A 9564-nucleotide genomic window follows, 5' to 3' on the forward strand; every position below is an offset into this window, starting at 1 on the left:
TATTTTTACTTCATTTCTATTATGTTAAATATATATACTATTCAATAAATAAGACTTTACCTTGTTTTTCTCCAAATAAAGGCTTTGCTTTTTCAAAAAACTTTGTAAATTGGTTCAATTGTTGCTGAAAAACAACACCGTGACAACCAACCCCATACTGTGATAGGGCTGATTATCACAAGTGAGCAGTGTGTTAAATGGCTTATAACTCCATGTTGAAATAAGATAACACTACATGACCAAAAATATGTTGACACCTGCTCATTGAACATCTCATTCCAAAATCATGGTCATTTATATGGAGTTGGTCCCCCCTTTGCTGCTATAACAGCCTCCACTCTTCTGTGAAGGCTTTCCACTACATGTTGGAACATTGCTGCGGGGACTTGTGGCTTCCATTCAGCCACAAGAGCATTAGTGAGGTCAGGCACTGATGTTGGGTGATTAGGCCTGACTCGCAGTCGGCGTTCCAATTCATCCCAAAGGTGCTTGATGGGGTTGAGGTCAGGGCTCCGTGCAGGCCAGTCAAGTTCTTCCACAATGATGTCAACTAGCCATTTCTGTATGTATCTCGCTTTATGCACAGGGGCATTGTCATGCGGAAACAGGAAAGGGCCTTCCCCAAACGGTTGCCACAAAATGTTGAATGTCATTGTATGCTGTAGCGTTAAGATTTCCCTTCATTGGAAGTAAGAGGCCTAGATCATTATTCCTCCTCCACCATGCTTTACAGTTGTCACTATGCATTCGAGCAGGTAGCGTTCTCCTGGCATCCGCCAAACCCAGATTCATTACTCCAGACAACACGTTTCCACTGCTCCAGAGTCCAATGGTGGCGAGCTTTACACCACTCCAGCCGACGCTTGGCATTGCGCATGGTGATCTTAGGCTTGTGTGCGACTGTTCAGCCATGGAAACCCATTTCATGAAGACCCTCAAAAACAGTTATTGTGCTGACGTTGCTTCCAGGGGCAGTTTAGAACTCGGTAGGGAGTGTTGCAACCGAGGACAAAGGATTTGTACGAGCTACGCGCTTCAGAACTTGGCATTCCCATTCTGTGAGCTTGTGTGGCCTACCACTTCACGGCTGAGCCGTTGTTGCTCCTGCACATTTTCACAACACAATAACAGCACTTATACAGTGCATTGGAAAACTATTCAGACTCCTTGACTTTTTCCACATTTTGTCACGTTACAGCCTTATTCTAAAATGCATAAAAAATATGTTTTTCAGCGGCAGGGACTGGGAGACTAGTCAGCAAAGTACAGAGAGATTGTTGATGAAAACCTACTCCAGAGCGCTCAGGACTTCAGACTGGGTCGAAGGTTCCCCTTTCAACAGGACGACGACCCAAAGCACACAGCCAAGACAACACAGGAGTGGCTTCGACTTGAACCCGATCGAACATCTCTGGAGAGAGCTGAAAATAGCTTGATGAGGGGAAAAAACAACAATTGAATCCATTTTAGAATAAGGCTTTGACATAAGAAAATGTGGAAAAGTGAAGGGGTCTGAATACTTTCTGAATGCCCTGTAGTTGACCAGGTCAGAAATCGTCAACCCTGCTACTTTATTTGGCATTTAATCAGCACTTACTATAGCATTTAAAAAAATAAAGTTTACCTCTTGAAATGGGAATACTTGTTTTTTCTGAAGTTGAACATGTGCTCTTTATGACATAACGTTTATTTGACCAATTTACACTTCACTAAAGGCACCGAATTGGTGGAACAACCCATCTATCAATAATAGTCAAGCTGCTGGGTAGTGTTGATATCCCAACCAATTGTCCTATACTTGAAAAAGTACACATAAACTAAAGGTGAAATTCAACAAACTTCACAGTTTTATTGAATTGTTTTTGACAATATTAAAATTGAGATCTTGCATTCAATTAAATCACTGGAAAAGTCCTTAGGAAGTGGATTAAAAATAGGCTCTTTGTTATTGTGCTCATTGTTAAGTGTTTGATACAGTCTGTTTAAAGTATTCAGCATGACTTGAAGTCCTCAATGCTGGCCAGCACTGTTATTGGTAACCAAGCTATTGTATCAAAACAGACAGGGGGGAAGAAAGAGATGGATTGTGAGTGTTTATAGGCTACCTATCTGTGGAAGTGTGTATCTGCTGGTGCAATGTCACAAATCTGTGAGTGTGTGCAATCATTTGGCTGAAACAGTTTACGCGAATAAGGCTATTGGTTTACTCATTCATCCTAAAATGACAATTATGTATGTTTTCGTTTTATCTTATTGTAGATTAGAAAACTTCTAGCCCACTGTTTCCATACAATATCATTAACTGGCACTTTTTCAGTGTTCTCATGAACAAAAACTTGGGTGACCTGAGTCAGTCAACCAACTACCTTAGAGGTTTGGAATTTGCCTCCTCCTTTGAAGCTCTATGAACATGACAACTACTGTCCACCAAATCCTTTGATTCATGGCTGACTCATTTCGAGGCTGAAATACATATCTGTCTGGCCTGCCTCTTTCACAGGTAAGGGCTGACAGAGAGCGCCAGGTGCTCTCTGCTACATCCTATGACTCACCTGCCTACCGTCATTAGATATGAAGGGGCCTGATGGCACATAAACATCCCAGTCCCAGGCCTGCAGGGCCTTAGAAACAGACTCAGGGGCCAAACGGTTGCAGAACAGTGAGGCGTGTAAACATTAAAAAACAGTTTATTTCCTACCTTAGCTACCTTAAAGAGGCAGTCCAGACAGTTATGTATTTCTACAGCCTACTTACTTATGAGCCAGTGTATGAATTAATATTAGAAACATCAGACAACAATGTCTTGATTCATTCTGCTTTTTTTAAAGGATGTAATGTAGGCCTAGGTTCTTTCCCTTTTTTAAAAGGATGTAATGTAGGCCTAGGCTCTTTCCCTTTTTTTAAAGGATGTAATGTAGGCCTAGGTTCTTTCCCTTTTTTTAAAGGAAGTAATGTAGGCCTTGGTTCTTTCCCTTTTTTTAAAGGAAGTAATGTAGGCCTTGGTTCTTTCCCTTTTTTTAAAGGAAGTAATGTAGGCCTAGGTTCTTTCCCTTTTTTTAAAGGAAGTAATGTAGGCCTAGGTTCTTTCCCTTTTTTTAAAGGATGTAATGTAGGCCTAGGTTCTTTCCCTTTTTTTAAAGGATGTAATGTAGGCCTAGGTTCTTTCCCTTTTTTTAAAGGATGTAATGTAGGCCTAGGTTCTTTCCCTTTTTTTAAAGGATGTAATGTAGGCCTAGGTCCTTTCCCTTTTTTTGAGTTTTCTTTGCAAAGACAACTCAATACTAAGGTAACATTCCTTGGTGGTCAACACTGTACCAATAGACATCCCAAAATCGAATTTACCCATGAAATCTGCCTCTAGTTACATTTAAACCTATGGGGACAACACATTCATTTTGAAGACTGGGTGCCTGAAGTATTCTATAATTTGATTGTATTTTCCCCCATATTTTCCCCTCCTTCAGTTATGACTGGCAGATTCCTCTGGCTTCACTGCTTTTCACAAAAGCAAGGTTTCTGTTTCTGTCCCCTTATTCCACTGAAAGGTAGAGCTGTCAAAACCTCGTCTCTTATTGTCTCGCCAAGATGTCCAAGTTTTCCTTACAAGGTTTTTTTCTTCAAATTCCTCTCCGTTGATTAACATTGTGTTATTTAACTAAATCTGGCCATCAGGCCTTGCGGCAGAGAGAGGGAGTTATAAGGTGATTTTCACTGTAGAAGTTAGGCTTTGCTTTTGCATATCACTGCATCTGAATGGACATCAAGCACAAAAGATGTCTGTAAAGTTCTATTTAAACCAAATTGAAAAGACTAATGGCTTGTATGAATATGCAGCGGCATCGCGCGGTGACATAACGGCTTCCCGTTCATTAATTATTCAGGTGAACAACGCCTTATAAATTAGCAATAGGCCTATAGCCTTCATAAACCTGGAATTTATTTAATTTGACACCAATTTCAAAAGGGGTCTGACATTTCAACATGTACTTTGAGTTCTAAGTGATTGTCATCTCATCACTTCGGAGATGAGATTTTATTGACTAGAGAGGTTTAACTCAATCAGTTGGCAGAAGCTGATCACTGTCATGTAAAATAATCCCACTCGGACATAAGAGTTTATTACCATTTATTAGGATCTCTCCACTGACAAGTAGCTAAACATGAAGTTAAGGCTTTCAAGAACGTTATCATCTATATCACATCTGACATTTTCTTGACAGGTTAAGCGGGACAAATAGAGCTATTACAGCTGTTATTGATTGCAACCGTTTACATTAGAATATTGCTCACTGCTCACCACTTATGCGTAACAATGACCCATTCCTTATAGCAGATTTCAAATGGCAGCCTGCATTAGTAGCTCAGCTAGCAGGCTAACAATCACAATGAGACAGACTCATCTCTCGCAGCTGTTGCTCTAGCACACTGTACACACAGGCCTCAGAACAAACACAGAATTATGCTCAGTCACTGGTACAAACAGAGAGAAATGTATCACCAAATCGAAGAAATAAATGCATAGCGTCCCAGCTCGGTTGGTAAAACAATGGGCTCTGATGAAATGCCATTGTTTTTCCTCACAAGCGTTCATTTATGTGCTTATGGCTGTACTAGATAGACAGACACTGGACTGTTTCATAAAGGGATGCTGGTTGGTGTTTAAAGGACAACGCTCTCATCTGCATCAGTCTCACAGTTATACACTAGCTGGAACTGTGGCTCATGTCTGAGCGTGAGATAGATCCGATGTTACAACTTGCTGCTCAGTACACACAAAACCTTGTGTAATGTACAGTACCAGTCAAAAGTTTGGACACACCTACTCATTCCAGAATTTTTCTTTATTCTTACTGTTTTCTACATTGTAGAATAACTATGAAATAACACATATGGAATCATGTAGTAAGACAAAAAGGGTTAAAGAAATCTAAATATATTTTATATTTGAGATTCTTCAAAGAAGCCACCCTTTCCCTTGATGATAGATTTGCACATTCTTGGCATTCTCTCAACCGGCTTCATGAGATAGTCACCTGGAATACATTTCAATTAACAGGTGTGCCTTGTTGAAAGTAAATTACACCACTCCAGCGTTTGAGCCAATCAGTTGTGTTGTGACAAGGTATACAGAAGATGGCCCTATTTGGTAAAAGATCAATTCCATATCATGGCAAGAAAAGCTCAAATAAGCAAAGAGAAACGACAGTCCATCATTACTTTAAGACATGTCAGTCAATACGGAACATTTCAAGAACTTTGAAAGTTTATTCAAGTGCAATCGCAAAAACCATCAAGCGCTATGATGAAACTGGCTCTCATGAGGACCGCCACATTGAAGGAAGACCCAGAGTTACCTCTCTGCTGCAGAGGATAAGTTCATTAGAGTTATACAAGCCTCAGAAATTGCAGCCGAAGCAGAGCCGGTTATTCTGTTTTCATGTTATCCAGAGCATTGGTGTTGTTGCTGTGACGCTCTATTGAAATGGATACTTGCATACTGGAGTCTTTTGTTAAGTTTTAATACGCAAATTTTTTTTTTTAAAGCTAGACAGGATTATCGTACACATACTGACCAGCTCAAATAGACAGAAACGTGCTATGTGGCAGACCAATCCAAACTCTTCTCTCAGCATGTCCAGCCTACTCATTATCTCAGCCAATCATGGCTAGCGGGAAGGTTGCTGTCCTTTTCTGTGGCTTAATTAAGGCTCGTAATTGAACAATTGCATTCGTATTTACAGATGGCTTACAAGTTTGTTATTAAGGACATGAACGTTCACATGTTCGAGAAGGCATTTCTGCCGCCCAATTTTTATTTATTTAAATACAAATAAAATTACGTTCAAACGGCTCTCCATATGCATAGTTTACTGAAACGGGTCACATATGCTTCACAGAGTTCAAGTGACAGACACATCTCAACATCAACTGTTCAGAGGAGACTGTGTGAATCAGGCCTTCATGGTCGAATTTCTGCAAAGAAACCAATACCAAAGGACACCAATAATAAGAAGACTTGCTCTTCCAAGAAACACGAGCAATGGACATTAGACCGGTGTAAATCAGTTCTGGGTCTGATGAGTCCAAATTTGACATTTTTGGTTCCAACTGCCGTGCCTTTGTGAGATGCAGAGTAAGTAAACGGAGGATCTCTGCATGTGTGGTTCACACCGTGAAGCATGGAGGAGGAGGTGTGATGGTGTGATGGTGCTTTGCTGGTGACATTGTCAGTGATTTATTTAGAATTCAAGGCACACTTAAACAGAATGGCTACCACAGCATTCAGCAGCGATACGCCAACCCATCTGGTTTGCGCTTAGTGGGACTATTATTTGTTTTTCAACAGGACAATGACCCAACAGACCTCCAGGCTGTGTAAGGGCTATTTTACCAAGAAGGAGAGTGATGGAGTGCTGCATCAGATGGCTTGGCTTCCACAGTTACCCAACCTCCACCCAATTGAGATGGTTTGGGATGAGTTGGACCGCAGAGTGAATTAATAGCAGTCAACAAGTTCTCAGCACATGTGGGAATGCCTTCAAGACTGCTGGAAAAGCATTACGGGTGAAGGTGGTTGAGAGAACGCCAAGAGTGTCCAAAGCTGCCATCAAGGCAAAGGGTGGTTACTTTGAAAAATCTAAAATCTAAAATATATTTTCATTTGTTTAACACTGTTTTAGTTACTACATGATTCCATATGTGTTATTTCATAGTTTTGATATCTTCACTATTATTCTACAATGTAGAAAATAGTCAAAAAGAAAAACCCTTAAATGAGTTGGTGTTCTAGAACTTTTGACTGGTATTGTATATATGGGGTTCTCCTACCTGTCTTTGTATTCTATAAAATAGAGTGGATATGCACTTTTCTTTGAATGATGTCATTAAAAAAATATACACTATGCAAGTGAGGGGGAGTCATGATGGCATTGTCACCAACACAATTGAACTGCCTAGACATCCATGTGCATTTATTTTCATTTGCAAAACAAAAACATTCCCAACCATGTACAATGAATTGTCTTAATTTGTTTAGTTTAGTTTTTTTTTTGCGTATTAAGATCCTGAAACAAACCTGAAGAAAACACTTTGAACCAAATGATACTGATTGACTGCTGCCAACAATGTAGCTATAGACAGCCAAGCAAACCTTGATATAGCCATCCTTTGAACAAGTCGCCATCCAGAGGACATAGCTGGTACTACAAGATGAATTGCCTCATGCAATTTGTGTCTATTTCACAATAACCTATGATACTGTGTTGAGCATACCTCACACAGGCTGAGGGAAGACATGAGCTGCATCTAAATAAGTGATTTTCCTCCAATCACCTTTCCTTTATCTGGATCAAGATGAGAAGACATGACAGCTGAAAGCCAGGGGCTTTCTTTCTTCCGCCAGGTATTTTTTGTTAGATCAGTGCATATGAAGGAGTTCCCATAAACAGACAGTTGAACTTATGGAATCACATGGATCCACATAGACTACACAAGGATGGTGATTAAAGCAGCAATATGTAACTTTTTTGGGCGACCCGACCAAATTTGCATAGAAATGTGTTATGTATCTGTCATTCTCATTGAAAGCAAGTTTAATAAGCATTATATCTGTTCTATGTGTGCTACTTCTATGCTTCCCGATAGAGGTCTGCGCGGGATTGATTTCTTCATCCCATGCAACTTTTCATACCGCGCCACGCCCGCACCCACTGGTCCCCGCAATTCTGCACCCTATAGGCAATATCAAATCAGCAAAAATAACTTAACAAATAAGTTAAATTACCAAGTGGTGGAAAAATCCTAAGTAAAAGTAAAGATAATGTAATAGAACATGAAAGTCCCCCAGTCCCCCAGCAAAATACTTCTTGAGTAAAAGTCTAAAAGTATTTGATTTTAAATGCTTAAGTATCAAAAGTAAATTTAATTGCTAAAATATACTTAAGTATCAAAAGTAACTCACAATTTAATTTTTATTTACTCCTGCTAAGCATTCAAAATGCAACGAGTGCTTTTAGGTGTCAGGGAAAATGGATGGAATAAAAAGTACATACTTTCTTTAGGTATGTAGTGGAGTGAAGTAGAACTTTAAAGTATTTTTACTTAAGCATTTTACACCACTGAAATTACCAGAGATTCTCACTTGGCCCATTTAGATTAGGTTTATATTACTGGGCTATATCAGCCAATATGCTAGATGTAGTTTGATGTGCTAATATGCTAGATGTAGTTTGAATAGAGCAGGGTTCAAGAGACTTGCCCTTTTCTTTTGAGCTGTTTCTATTTCCTACCTTATAGGAATGGGAAGATTTTCAGACAGAGACATATGGGTGATCAATATTTATTTATAGGCAATGTAGTAAACAACTATAGCCTAATCATTTTTAGGAAGTACATTTCCTTGGATCTTGCAGGTATGGCTACTGAACTTGAAGCAGCAAGAATGATGACAGCCACACTTGCTGCGTTTTTCTTATAGGATATAGACTACCTTTTTAGGACGAAGGTTTACAGGTAGAAACAAATAAATGGGTCATCAAATACTTAATGAAAAAGAAAATGTGCAATGCTCGCTCACCGTATTAGCCTAACCTATGCGTGTGATGTGCCTTTTCCTTTTCAATGAAAATGGATCACACCAACTCACGTTGGTTGAGCGCCCGCCACTTCTTTCCGTTAACAATATTTATGTACAGACACTGTAGTAAACTACAGTCTAATCATGTTTAAAGTGGCAATATTTAACTCTTTGGGGACTAACCAAATTCACATAGAAGTGTGAGTTATAGCTATGTCATTCTCATTGAAAGCAAGTCTAAGAAGCGGTAGATGTGTTCTATGTGCCCTATTTCTATGCTTCCCATTCATTAGTTTCCTTTTTTCATTTGACAATATATTCTCCACAATGATTCTCTACACTATACTAGATTATTTTGTCACAAAAACTGAAATTAGGCAAACTATTAGAATTTTAGCAACCAGGAAATGGCAGAGCGATTTCTGCACAGTGCAACTAAGTTAACTGCCATGTGAAGCACTCCCCATGTAGTCAGCCTACTCTATTTCAATGAGACCAAACATACAGTTGTAGTCGGAAGTTTACATACACTTAGGTTGGAGTCATTAAAACTCGTATTTCAACCACTCCACACATTTCTTGTTAACAAACTATAGTTTGGGCAAGTCAGTTAAGACATCTACTTTATGCATGACACAAGTACTTTTTCCAACAACTGTTTACAGATTATTTCACTTATAATTCACTGTATCACAATTCCAGTGGGTCAGAAGTTTACATACACTAAATTGACTATGCCTTTAAACAGCTTGGAAAATTCCAGAAAATTATTTAATGGCTTTAGAAGATTCTGATAGGCTAATTGACATAATTTGAGTCAATTGGAGGTGTACCTGTGGATGTATTTCAAGGCCTACCTTCAAACTCAGTGCCTCTTTGCTTGACATCATGGGAAAATCTAAAGAAATCAGCCAAGACCTCAGAAAAATAATTGTAGACCTCCACAAGTCTGGTTCATCCTTGGGAGCAATTTTCAAACGCCTAAAGGT

This window comes from Oncorhynchus kisutch, linkage group LG4 (assembly GCF_002021735.2).
Source record: "Oncorhynchus kisutch isolate 150728-3 linkage group LG4, Okis_V2, whole genome shotgun sequence".
NCBI lineage: Eukaryota > Metazoa > Chordata > Actinopteri > Salmoniformes > Salmonidae > Oncorhynchus > Oncorhynchus kisutch.